Raw genomic sequence first — 13352 nt, forward strand, 5'->3', positions numbered from 1 at the left:
GCTGTGCTCTTTTGTCCTTTCTGGCCGACCTTTTCACCGATCTGCATAGTCCGCGATACTCCTCACGGTACTGCGTGAGCTGGTCCGCCAGAGGCTTCAGGTGGTTCCTCCTTCTAATTAGGTCCCTTCAGATACCCAGTCCGTTCTTCCGCGTTGTTGCAGGCCAAGTATTTCCTCCGCCGTGGTCCTTAGTTGTCTGCAGGTGTACTCCCATGGGTGGTCTTCTAGGGGGATCAGCTGTTCTCGCAGCGTGGACGTCATTCTCGTCTTCAGAGTAGAGTCGCTAAGGAGGTGCAGGTTCAGGGGGGGCGCACGCCGGTGTTGGCTGTTGCCAGTGGTCCTTGAGTGGTTGCGGTTGAGCTTTATTGAAAGGTCTCCAATGACCAACTCATGATCACTGTCTATGGCTGCTCCCCTTTTGTTCCGTACGTCCAGTAGCGAGTGTCTCCATTTCCTGCTAATGCATATGTGGTCGATCTGGTTGCGCGTATTACCACTTGGAGATGTCCAGGAGTATTTGTGGACATCTTTGTGTGGAAATAATGTGCCACCGATGACCAGTTGGAATAGCTGGCAGAGTTCCACTAATCTCTCTCCGTTATCGTTGTGAGTCCCAGTTCCATGCTGGCCCATGACAGATCTTAGTCCGGTGTTGTTGGGGCCAATTTTTGCATTGAAGTCACCCATGAGGATGATGTTAATGTCACCTTGCCGTAACTTGTTGAGGGTTGCTGTAAGGGCAGTATAGAAGTCGTCCTTGGTGTCGTCGTTTGCGTCTTCCGTCGTGGCATAGCATTGAGTGATGTTTATATATCTAGCTCTACATCTGAACCTGGCGGTCATGATTCTATCAGAAATGGGTTCCCAGGAAACCAGTGCCTTCTTTATGCGCTTGGACACGAAAATTCCCACTCCATATCTGCTGCCGTCACTGTTGCCACTGTGTAGGACTAGATTGCTATCTGATGTTGTTGTTTCCCCACTGCCATCCCACCTCATCTCGCTGATTCCAGCTATTGCAATGTGGAGTTTCTCCATCTCCGCCTCGAACTGTGCTAACCTAGATGGTTCTCTTAGAGCTCTAACGTTCCATTGTCCAATTCGTGTCCGTTTTGAAATGCCTATGGTCGTCATCGAATTTGGGGATCCGTTTATGTTTAAATTTCTCGTATTAGTTTCAGTAATCGTTGTAAGTTTTTCGACCGATCTGGTGATTGGCCAGATGCGGCTTATCCCAGTGGTGGGGCTGCCACCTGTCGCCATCGGGGAGTGGCGCCTACGGTGTTGCGTTGTTATTCGTAGAAAAGCGAACAGTCTGGTAACGCGATCGCCCTGCTGGTGTTGTTGCTGTTCGCAGAAAAACACAGGGTGCGCTTGGTACTATGTGGAAGCCCCCCGTTTTTCTCCCATGTAACGAGGAGGGGGGGGTTGGGACGGTGTGGCAAGTGGAAGTTGCCGAAGATTGTTGTAATAGGCAGTTATGTGGAAGAATACTTTCTAAAAGTTAGAAAAGCATTTCAGAGAGGAAGTTTTTGTATGGCCATGCTCTCGTCATGGGTGGGGTTTGAACCCACGACCCCGTGGTTAGCAGGTAGTTACACTATCCACTACACCACTGGGAGTAACGCCTTCTAAATATACACACAAAGGAATGGTTTTATTACGCTCTTCGCCATCACGAACAAACGTCTGGAATGTCTAGAAAAACAAATATTAATTCAAGGCTTTTGTGAAGCAATTTGTATTTTAAATATATTCTTTAAATATATTCTGGAAAAGAATTGTCTGGGCAACGAAATATTTCATGTCATATTTGTTTAGTAGACCATTTGAAATACTGAGTAATACATTAATAAACAACGCACAATTCGGATTATCAAATTATTTATTTTTACTTCAGTTTGATTGCTTCCAAGGTCAAAGTCAGACTAAAACTACGAAGTAATTATGCATACTAAAAGAGTAAAGTAAAGTCATAGAGCGAGAGCGCGAGCGCGAGATAGAGAGCGTAGGCCGTCGATCTTCGCTCAGCATCGTGGTACTGGTTCCCACATCCTATCCTTCCTAATCAGCTTTAGCTTCAGGTCATCTATTTTATGTAGCTCGTTCTCTTCCGCGGTCGGCAAGCTTAGAGAAGGGGTCAATTGTAGACGCATCGGACTATGTACTCTGTTGGGGAAGCTTTTTAAGATGACATTACATTCCCCATTAGGGTCAGCGCCTACGTACTGTCGACCGTTATCCGTCCGCAGCTGTTTTGGGTACCCAAGTCTACAGAAAAAATGTGTACACGCGTCAATAAGCGACTCTGATGTAATATGTAATAGATCGCAAAATCTTGAATTCCATATATCTTGAAAAATAATCGATTAGGACTAAGATGTATTCGTTATTTGGCAATGGGCCTAGCAAGTCTGTTGCTACTGCAAGCCAAGGACCGTTCGGAAATTCAGTTCTCTTCATCAGCGGCGGTTTTACTGCTCGGGAACCCAGAGTACAATCCAGGCAGTCCTTTACAATTTTCCCGCCGTCTTTGTTTATTTGGGCCCACCAAACTTTGGCTCTTAACCGCCGCTTCATTGCCGATTCGCCTGGATGGCCTTTGTGTGCCAACGTCAACATCTTCTGCCTTAGATTTGATGGAATAAAAATGCGTACTCCTCTCAACATAATTGTTCCCATAGTTCGTGTCGGAATGGGTACAGTTCACTTGAAAGTGCAGAGTTCCAAGAACCGTATTGGGGGCACATCATTGCGTCAACGATTTCTTCGTCATGAGTGCCCGTCTCGGCCAACTCAGATATCTCAATCGAAGTGGGAACCGCATTTTTCATTATCAAGAGTATGCTGTGCTCGCCTTTGATATCGTAACACATTGATGTATGTCCACACAGCCGTGATAAACTGTCAGCAATATTTTCTTTCACGGATTTGTATATTACCTTAAATTTATACGCCTTATACGCTTATAGGCGCAATATCCATCTTTTAATCCGTGCCGACAGTTTTGAGGTTGGTTTAAAAATTGTCTCCATGGGCTTATGGTCGGTCACTAATTTAAACTCCAATCCCAGAAAGTAAAAATAATATCTCTCTACTGCCCAAACCAAGTCCAAATTTCCTTCTCAGTTGGGGAGTATCGTTTCTCCATATTGGTTAAGCTTCGACTAGCAAATTCCATTATTTTTGGGTCGTGATCATTGTCATATTGTAATAATACTGCCCCCAAAGCTACAGGGCTACCATCTGCTATCAATATAGTCCTATTGTTGGGGTCAAAATTTGAGAGCCTTGGGCTTTTAGGTAACGCTGACTTAAGTTTTCGAAACCCCTGGTCTTGAACTGGTCCGCAGATGAACTTCTCATCCTTCTTGAACAACTCACGCAGTGGTTCCGTCAAATCGGCCAGGTCTGGAATAAATTTAGGTGATTAAACCAAAGAAACTCCGCGTCTCTTCTTTATTTTATTACGTCGTCGATATAATTCATTACGTTATCGCACGATGAAATAAGTTACTCGAGTCGTCTTTGGAATATTTCAGGCGCCGCGTTTATGCCAAACATCCATCGCTTGTATCTGAACAGTCCTCGAGTTTGGAAGAATGTGGTAATCGCTCTACTTGCTTGGTCCAGTTCCAACTGGTGAAACGCGTCCTTTAGATCACAATTCGGATTATCAAATTATTTATTTTTACTTCAGTTTGATTGCTTCCAAGGTCAAAGTCAGACTAAAACTACGAAGTAATTATGCATACTAAAAGAGTAAAGTAAAGTCATAGAGCGAGAGCGCGAGCGCGAGATAGAGAGCGTAGGCCGTCGATCTTCGCTCAGCATCGTGGTACTGGTTCCCACATCCTATCCTTCCTAATCAGCTTTAGCTTCAGGTCATCCATTTTATGTAGCTCGTTCTCTTCCGCGGTCGGCAAGCTTAGTGGAAGGGGTCAATTGTAGACGCATCGGACTATGTACTCTGTTGGGGAAGCTTTTTAAGATGACATTACATTCCCCATTAGGGTCAGCGCCTACGTACTGTCGACCGTTATCCGTCCGCAGCTGTTTTGGGTACCCAAGTCTACAGAAAAAATTTGTACACGCGTCAATAAGCGACTCTGATGTAATATGTAATAGATCGCAAAATCTTGAATTCCATATATCTTGAAAAATAATCGATTAGGACTAAGATGTATTCGTTATTTGGCAATGGGCCTAGCAAGTCTGTTGCTACTGCAAGCCAAGGACCGTTCGGAAATTCAGTTCTCTTCATCAGCGGCGGATTTACTGCTCGGGAAACCAGAGTACAATCCAGGCAGTCCTTTACAAATTTCTCGCCGTCTTTGCTTATTTGGGGCCACCAAACTTTGGCTCTTAACCGCCGCTTCATTGCCGATTCGCCTGGATGGCCTTTGTGTGCCAACGTCAACATCTTCTGCCTTAGATTTGATGGAATAAAAATGCGTACTCCTCTCAACATAATTGTTCCCATAGTTCGTGTCGGAATGGGTACAGTTCACTTGAAAGTGCAGAGTTCCAAGAACCGTATTGGGGGCACATCATTGCGTCAACGATTTCTTCGTCATGAGTGCCCGTCTCGGCCAACTCAGATATCTCAATCGAAGTGGGAACCGCATTTTTCATTATCAAGAGTATGCTGTGCTCGCCTTTGATATCGTAACACATTGATGTATGTCCACACAGCCGTGATAAACTGTCAGCAATATTTTCTTTCACGGATTTGTATATTACCTTAAATTTATACGCCTTATACGCTTATAGGCGCAATATCCATCTTTTAATCCGTGCCGACAGTTTTGAGGTTGGTTTAAAAATTGTCTCCATGGGCTTATGGTCGGTCACTAATTTAAACTCCAATCCCAGAAAGTAAAAATAATATCTCTCTACTGCCCAAACCAAGTCCAAATTTCCTTCTCAGTTGGGGAGTATCGTTTCTCCATATTGGTTAAGCTTCGACTAGCAAATTCCATTATTTTTGGGTCGTGATCATTGTCATATTGTAATAATACTGCCCCCAAAGCTACAGGGCTACCATCTGCTATCAATATAGTCCTATTGTTGGGGTCAAAATTTGAGAGCCTTGGGCTTTTAGGTAACGCTGACTTAAGTTTTCGAAACCCCTGGTCTTGAACTGGTCCGCAGATGAACTTCTCATCCTTCTTGAACAACTCACGCAGTGGTTCCGTCAAATCGGCCAGGTCTGGAATAAATTTAGGTGATTAAACCAAAGAAACTCCGCGTCTCTTCTTTATTTTATTACGTCGTCGATATAATTCATTACGTTATCGCACGATGAAATAAGTTACTCGAGTCGTCTTTGGAATATTTCAGGCGCCGCGTTTATGCCAAACATCCATCGCTTGTATCTGAACAGTCCTCGAGTTTGGAAGAATGTGGTAATCGCTCTACTTGCTTGGTCCAGTTCCAACTGGTGAAACGCGTCCTTTAGATCACAATTCGGATTATCAAATTATTTATTTTTACTTCAGTTTGATTGCTTCCAAGGTCAAAGTCAGACTAAAACTACGAAGTAATTATGCATACTAAAAGAGTAAAGTAAAGTCATAGAGCGAGAGCGCGAGCGCGAGATAGAGAGCGTAGGCCGTCGATCTTCGCTCAGCATCGTGGTACTGGTTCCCACATCCTATCCTTCCTAATCAGCTTTAGCTTCAGGTCATCCATTTTATGTAGCTCGTTCTCTTCCGCGGTCGGCAAGCTTAGTGGAAGGGGTCAATTGTAGACGCATCGGACTATGTACTCTGTTGGGGAAGCTTTTTAAGATGACATTACATTCCCCATTAGGGTCAGCGCCTACGTACTGTCGACCGTTATCCGTCCGCAGCTGTTTTGGGTACCCAAGTCTACAGAAAAAATTTGTACACGCGTCAATAAGCGACTCTGATGTAATATGTAATAGATCGCAAAATCTTGAATTCCATATATCTTGAAAAATAATCGATTAGGACTAAGATGTATTCGTTATTTGGCAATGGGCCTAGCAAGTCTGTTGCTACTGCAAGCCAAGGACCGTTCGGAAATTCAGTTCTCTTCATCAGCGGCGGATTTACTGCTCGGGAAACCAGAGTACAATCCAGGCAGTCCTTTACAAATTTCTCGCCGTCTTTGCTTATTTGGGGCCACCAAACTTTGGCTCTTAACCGCCGCTTCATTGCCGATTCGCCTGGATGGCCTTTGTGTGCCAACGTTAACATCTTCTGCCTTAGATTTGATGGAATAAAAATGCGTACTCCTCTCAACATAATTGTTCCCATAGTTCGTGTCGGAATGGGTACAGTTCACTTGAAAGTGCAGAGTTCCAAGAACCGTATTGGGGGCACATCATTGCGTCAACGATTTCTTCGTCATGAGTGCCCGTCTCGGCCAACTCAGATATCTCAATCGAAGTGGGAACCGCATTTTTCATTATCAAGAGTATGCTGTGCTCGCCTTTGATATCGTAACACATTGATGTATGTCCACACAGCCGTGATAAACTGTCAGCAATATTTTCTTTCACGGATTTGTATATTACCTTAAATTTATACGCCTTATACGCTTATAGGCGCAATATCCATCTTTTAATCCGTGCCGACAGTTTTGAGGTTGGTTTAAAAATTGTCTCCATGGGCTTATGGTCGGTCACTAATTTAAACTCCAATCCCAGAAAGTAAAAATAATATCTCTCTACTGCCCAAACCAAGTCCAAATTTCCTTCTCAGTTGGGGAGTATCGTTTCTCCATATTGGTTAAGCTTCGACTAGCAAATTCCATTATTTTTGGGTCGTGATCATTGTCATATTGTAATAATACTGCCCCAAAGCTACAGGGCTACCATCTGCTATCAATATAGTCCTATTGTTGGGGTCAAAATTTGAGAGCCTTGGGCTTTTAGAAAACTTAAGTTTTCGAAACCCCTGGTCTTGAACTGGTCCGCAGATGAACTTCTCATCCTTCTTGAACAACTCACGCAGTGGTTCCGTCAAATCGGCCAGGTCTGGAATAAATTTAGGTGATTAAACCAAAGAAACTCCGCGTCTCTTCTTTATTTTATTACGTCGTCGATATAATTCATTACGTTATCGCACGATGAAATAAGTTACTCGAGTCGTCTTTGGAAAATTTCAGGCGCCGCGTTTATGCCAAACATCCATCGCTTGTATCTGAACAGTCCTCGAGTTTGGAAGAATGTGGTAATCGCTCTACTTGCTTGGTCCAGTTCCAACTGGTAAAACGCGTCCTTTAGATCATGTCGAGAAAATAATATGGCGTTTCGTAATTTAGTCATAAAGAATTCGAACGTAGGCAGAGGATAGTTTTCACGAAGAATGTCTCGGTGGGCCTGTCGCATATCCAGTCGGATGTCGCCATTCGGCTTGAGCGGCATTACCATCTGGGAAATCCAAGGATTGTGCCTACCCACCGGCTCAGTAATGTCCATGCGGTTTGCATCTTCTAACTTAGCATTCATCTTGTCTTCCAATGCCACAGTCGTGGTGGTTTTAAAGGGTCAACATCCGGATCTATTGTTAGCTTAACGCTAACGCTTTTACATTTTGGGAACGGCGCTATGATTTCAATGTGGTTAACCGGTAACCCCATTCGGCGGACATGTAACTTTGTAGCCGTTTCCCTTCCAAGCAATAACTGCCCTCATTTTTCAATGACTAAAAATGATGCAATTTGCTCCGGATATTCCTTGATCGCTATTGGTGCCACAAAAACACAATTAAATTTTTAAATTTCGTCCGAGGCAGATTCCCTAAACCGATTATGCGCATTCGCGCGAGCATTGAAAACTGCTGCATTCTTTGTTTTCAAAACCAACCGATGGTCATGCGCGATCAGGTTGAACCGGGAACCGGAATCGATTATTAATGAAACGTTCTCGCCAGCTGTCTCAGCTTTTGTGGAACTAAACTGGCATTTTTGAAGTTTCTGACGCAGCCGTAGTATAAATTTCCCCAAATTTCGCCTTCGTCAGAAGATATTTTACGTAAAAGGTGTCTCTCAAACGTTGAATTTGGATTTGGTGAAAAGTACGATGTTAATTTCTCGACCAATATGGAGAAAACGTCATTATTAGCTTCTTTGTTATATTCAACTATAGCACCCGGTAGTGCGTATGCAACCGTCTGCAGTTGCGTGCCACCCAAGTGGTAGACTTGACACATCCCACCTGTAGGTATATGCTGAAAGCTCGGAGCCACTTCTCCCATTCATCTCGGAGTAACGCCTTCTAGATATACACACAAAGCAATGGTTTTATTACGCTCTTCGCCATCACGAACAAACGTCTGGAATGTCTAGAAAAACAAATATTAATTCAAGGCTTTTGTGAAGCAATTTGTATTTTAAATATATTCTTTTTCTCTTTGCTCAAAGCCACTCTACATAGAATAGATTGTCTTTCTGTCTCAGTACTCAGTACTAATCGGCGAGGAATTTCCATACAACAGGCGTTCGTGGCGAGGAATTCGAAGTTCCCGAGGAAATCCTCTGGAATTCCTCAGGTATTCCTCGGAAATATCGAATTCCTCAGGAATTACTCGGGAATTCCTCAGATATTCCTGGACGAATTCCCGAGGATTTTCCCGAGGAATTCCTTAGGAATATACCTGTAAATCTAGAAAAATCTCCCAAAAAATGTATTTAAATTTTTATTTTTTTTTTTATTACATTAATTTTTTCCTATTTTTGTTTGCGTTCTTTTTAACACATGCAATTGCGGCCAATGGGGCAAGGCCTTCTCCGGTGGCTGCTGGTCTGGTTTTCTAATGTGCTTATGCTATCTGTAAAGAAAAATATTTAAATAATATATATTAATATCATGTAGTTTGGAATGCAATTAGCTATGCTAATTTACCAATGCGAAACACTACTTACCGGTTTTATATATTTCACGTTGAAAATTTTCCAAACACCACGTGTCACGTTCTACAATTGAATGCAAATGCAAAAGAAAAGGGGTGACCGAAAACGAAACCGAAAATTCTAACAGGCACATAGGGTATACTTGACCGTAATGATCCCGTATAATTAGAACTACAGAGGCAAATAATTAAACACGGACGCATCGGCGTTCCCTATAGCGACATTTTAACTTCTATAAAAATTAAAAATCCTTAAATCAATAAATAAATATTAAATATACAAATATAAATATAAAAAATATCCCACCAATTATTTGAATGGTATTCAGAAGTCTATACATAGCGTTTTTTCTCTACTCTGATTTTGTCTGCTCTCATCTCTCACTCTCTTTTTCGGTCACTGCTCTGAACTACTTCGAAAAAAAAACAACAAATATGAACTTGGAACATAGGCAGCAGCAAAGCCATGACAAAATTCGGCTTGACTTCGGTGTTTGAAACTTTGCTCAAAAAGGCCTGTGAGATTTGTTTTCGTTTTTTCGAACTCTCGCGACGAAAATAGCGGGCGAGGAATTTGTATATTGAAGGGATAATACTTCGCTAATTCCGTTGCTTTGCAGAGACATGTTTGTATGTGTGTGCGTTCTTGATTTCACTTGGGTGATACTCTCAAAACAACCGTAAAACAAAACGCAAAGAGACAAAAATAAAAATGCGGCTTTGCAGAATTATTTTTCATTTAGCGCATGCACGTGGATACTTGCACGTGGATACTTGCAGCGCGATCGAAGATAATCTAAATTACATATCAATAACTGAAAGACCACTTAATTTTTTCTCCAGACAACTAAAATTAGAAAAGGGAAACAATGATACAACCAATGTCAGAAGTTGAAAATCAAAATAATTTACAAGGAAATGGCAGCTGAATTCACTAAGAACATCATAAAGGAATATTTGTGCACTAAGAACAGCGCAATTTACTTCCCTAATAACGAAGACTTTCTGATTTTCCAGAGGGCATACACCGAAATCATAAGACCTAACAGTTTGACAAATTGTTAAGGTGTACCAAACAGCTAATCGATATCTTAACCTACGCCGAATTTAAAGACGTAATACTGAAAAGGCATAAGGAAGTTTTGCATCCACGAATAGAAAAAACCATTAACTGGTTTGAAGAAGAATATTATTTCCTAGATAGCCAAAAATTAATTCAGAACATCATTAACAAGGGTAATATAGCGAAAACAGAACACAGAAACACGAAACTGACATTTGAAACAACTCCGGAGATATTCAACGTAAGAGGGAAATACGTGAGACTTCTATCTCATCGGAAACGAAATAATTCTATAATGCATTGACGTCTATTAAAAATTTGCATCACTAGTGCAGGTGATAAGTAAAAATTGGTTAGAGGCAAAGAGGGCCATAACAATAAATATTTAATGACATGGGAAAACCATAGGAGATGAAAGCGGATAAGGACTCAGCCTTCATGTGCATAGTTTTTCAGAATTGGTTAAGATCTGAGGCAGTAATCATATCCGTCACTACAAGTAAAAATGGCGTATCCGATACAGAGAGGTTCCAAAAGACCGTGAATGAGAAATTAAGAGTCATTGGTAGTGAACAAAATATAGAAAATAGATGTACAAGATTTGAAACAATCCAATATTGCTTGTTCTAGCATGGTGAGTTAGAATCGATGTTAACGTTTTTGCCGCTCGTTGCAATCACGTCCGCTTTTATCGTTGGTTTTCTCTCGACTCTCTCATGGCATTCCCTTTTTATATTTTGCAACACCGAATGTGTACATATGGTACTTATAAGGATGCCACCAGGTTGAGTTTTGATTGGAGTGTGACAGCTCGGCCAATCCTGCATTCGGATCGTCCTCGATTCGGTCATCTTCGTCATCAGACACATCTAGCTCGGGTTTCATCTTGTCGGAGAAGAACACAGAACTGTATTTACGGCCTGTAATCTGTATTCCGGGGATATCTCCGACGACGTAGCGATCATTTCCCAGGACTTTGACAACTTGATAGGGTCCTCGGTATCGTGGTTCTAACTTGCGTGATTCTCCCGTTTCAGCCGGCTCATTTTCAATGACTACGAGGTTACCTATGGAATAAATAGAAGGGTTAGAATGTTTGGAGTCGAATCCCTGCTTCCATTTGCCTCGTTCGCATGCGATGTTAGCGACAGCTTGAGTTCGGTTGTCGGTAACTGGGTCCTTCTAATCATGTTCCAGATCTGCTTGTATGGCTCCCGTTAAATGGTTTTGCACAACGTCGACAGCATTGAAGTTAAAAACGAGATCAATCGGACTGAATCCCGACGTATCATTCTTTTGTGAATTGACACTCCATTGAAGATTATGTAAAGTTAGGTCCCAATCCTTCGGGTTCTCACTCATAGTCCGTACATAATTAAAGATTGTTTGATTCGCACGCTGAAAACGAAACCGAAAATTCTAACAGGCACATAGGGTATACTTGACCGTAATGATCCCGTATAATTAGAACTACAGAGGCAAATAATTAAACACGGACGCATCGGCGTTCCCTATAGCGACATTTTAACTTCTATAAAAATTAAAAATCCTTAAATCAATAAATAAATATTAAATATACAAATATAAATATAAAAAATATCCCACCAATTATTTGAATGGTATTCAGAAGTCTATACATAGCGTTTTTTCTCTACTCTGATTTTGTCTGCTCTCATCTCTCACTCTCTTTTTCGGTCACTGCTCTGAACTACTTCGAAAAAAAACAACAAATATGAACTTGGAACATAGGCAGCAGCAAAGCCATGACAAAATTCGGCTTGACTTCGGTGTTTGAAACTTTGCTCAAAAAGGCCTGTGAGATTTGTTTTCGTTTTTTCGAACTCTCGCGACGAAAATAGCGGGCGAGGAATTTGTATATTGAAGGGATAATACTTCGCTAATTCCGTTGCTTTGCAGAGACATGTTTGTATGTGTGTGCGTTCTTGATTTCACTTGGGTGATACTCTCCTCCTTCTAATTAGGTCCCTTCAGATATCCAGTCCGTTCTTCCGCGTTGTTGCAGGCCAAGTATTTCCTCCGCCGTGGTCCTTAGTTGTCTGCAGGTGTACTCCCATGGGTGGTCTTCTAGGGGGATCAGCTGTTCTCGCAGCGTGGACGTCATTCTCGTCTTCAGAGTAGAGTCGCTAAGGAGGTGCAGGTTCAGGGGGGGCGCACGCCGGTGTTGGCTGTTGCCAGTGGTCCTTGAGTGGTTGCGGTTGAGCTTTATTGAAAGGTCTCCAATGACCAACTCATGATCACTGTCTATTGCTGCTCCTCTTTTGTTCCGTACGTCCAGTAGCGAGTGTCTCCATTTCCTGCTAATGCATATGTGGTCGATCTGGTTGCGCGTATTACCACTTGGAGATGTCCAGGAGTATTTGTGGACATCTTTGTGTGGAAATAATGTGCCACCGATGACCAGTTGGAATAGCTGGCAGAGTTCCACTAATCTCTCTCCGTTATCGTTGTGAGTCCCAGTTCCATGCTGGCCCATGACAGATCTTAGTCCGGTGTTGTTGGGGCCAATTTTTGCATTGAAGTCACCCATGAGGATGTAACTTGTTGAGGGTTGCTGTAAGGGCAGTATAGAAGTCGTCCTTGGTGTCGTCGTTTGCGTCTTCCGTCGTGGCATAGCATTGAGTGATGTTTATATATCTAGCTCTACATCTGAACCTGGCGGTCATGATTCTATCAGAAATGGGTTCCCAGGAAACCAGTGCCTTCTTTATGCGCTTGGACACGAAAATTCCCACTCCATATCTGCTGCCGTCACTGTTGCCACTGTGTAGGACTAGATTGCTATCTGATGTTGTTGTTTCCCCACTGCCATCCCACCTCATCTCGCTGATTCCAGCTATTGCAATGTGGAGTTTCTCCATCTCCGCCTCGAACTGTGCTAACCTAGATGGTTCTCTTAGAGCTCTAACGTTCCATTGTCCAATTCGTGTCCGTTTTGAAATGCCTATGGTCGTCATCGAATTTGGGGATCCGTTTATGTTTAAATTTCTCGTATTAGTTTCAGTAATCGTTGTAAGTTTTTCGACCGATCTGGTGATTGGCCAGATGCGGCTTATCCCAGTGGTGGGGCTGCCACCTGTCGCCATCGGGGATTGGCGCCTACGGTGTTGCGTTGTTATTCGTAGAAAAGCGAACAGTCTGGTAACGCGATCGCCCTGCTGGTGTTGTTGCTGTTCGCAGAAAAACACAGGGTGCGCTTGGTACTATGTGGAAGCCCCCCGTTTTTCTCCCATGTAACGAGGAGGGGGGGGTTGGGACGGTGTGGCAAGTGGAAGTTGCCGAAGATTGTTGTAATAGGCAGTTATGTGGAAGAATACTTTCTAAAAGTTAGAAAAGCATTTCAGAGAGGAAGTTTTTGTATGGCCATGCTCTCGTCATGGGTGGGGTTT

Source organism: Drosophila teissieri, chromosome 3L (genome assembly GCF_016746235.2).
Source record: "Drosophila teissieri strain GT53w chromosome 3L, Prin_Dtei_1.1, whole genome shotgun sequence".
In the NCBI taxonomy this organism is placed as follows: Eukaryota; Metazoa; Arthropoda; class Insecta; order Diptera; family Drosophilidae; genus Drosophila; species Drosophila teissieri.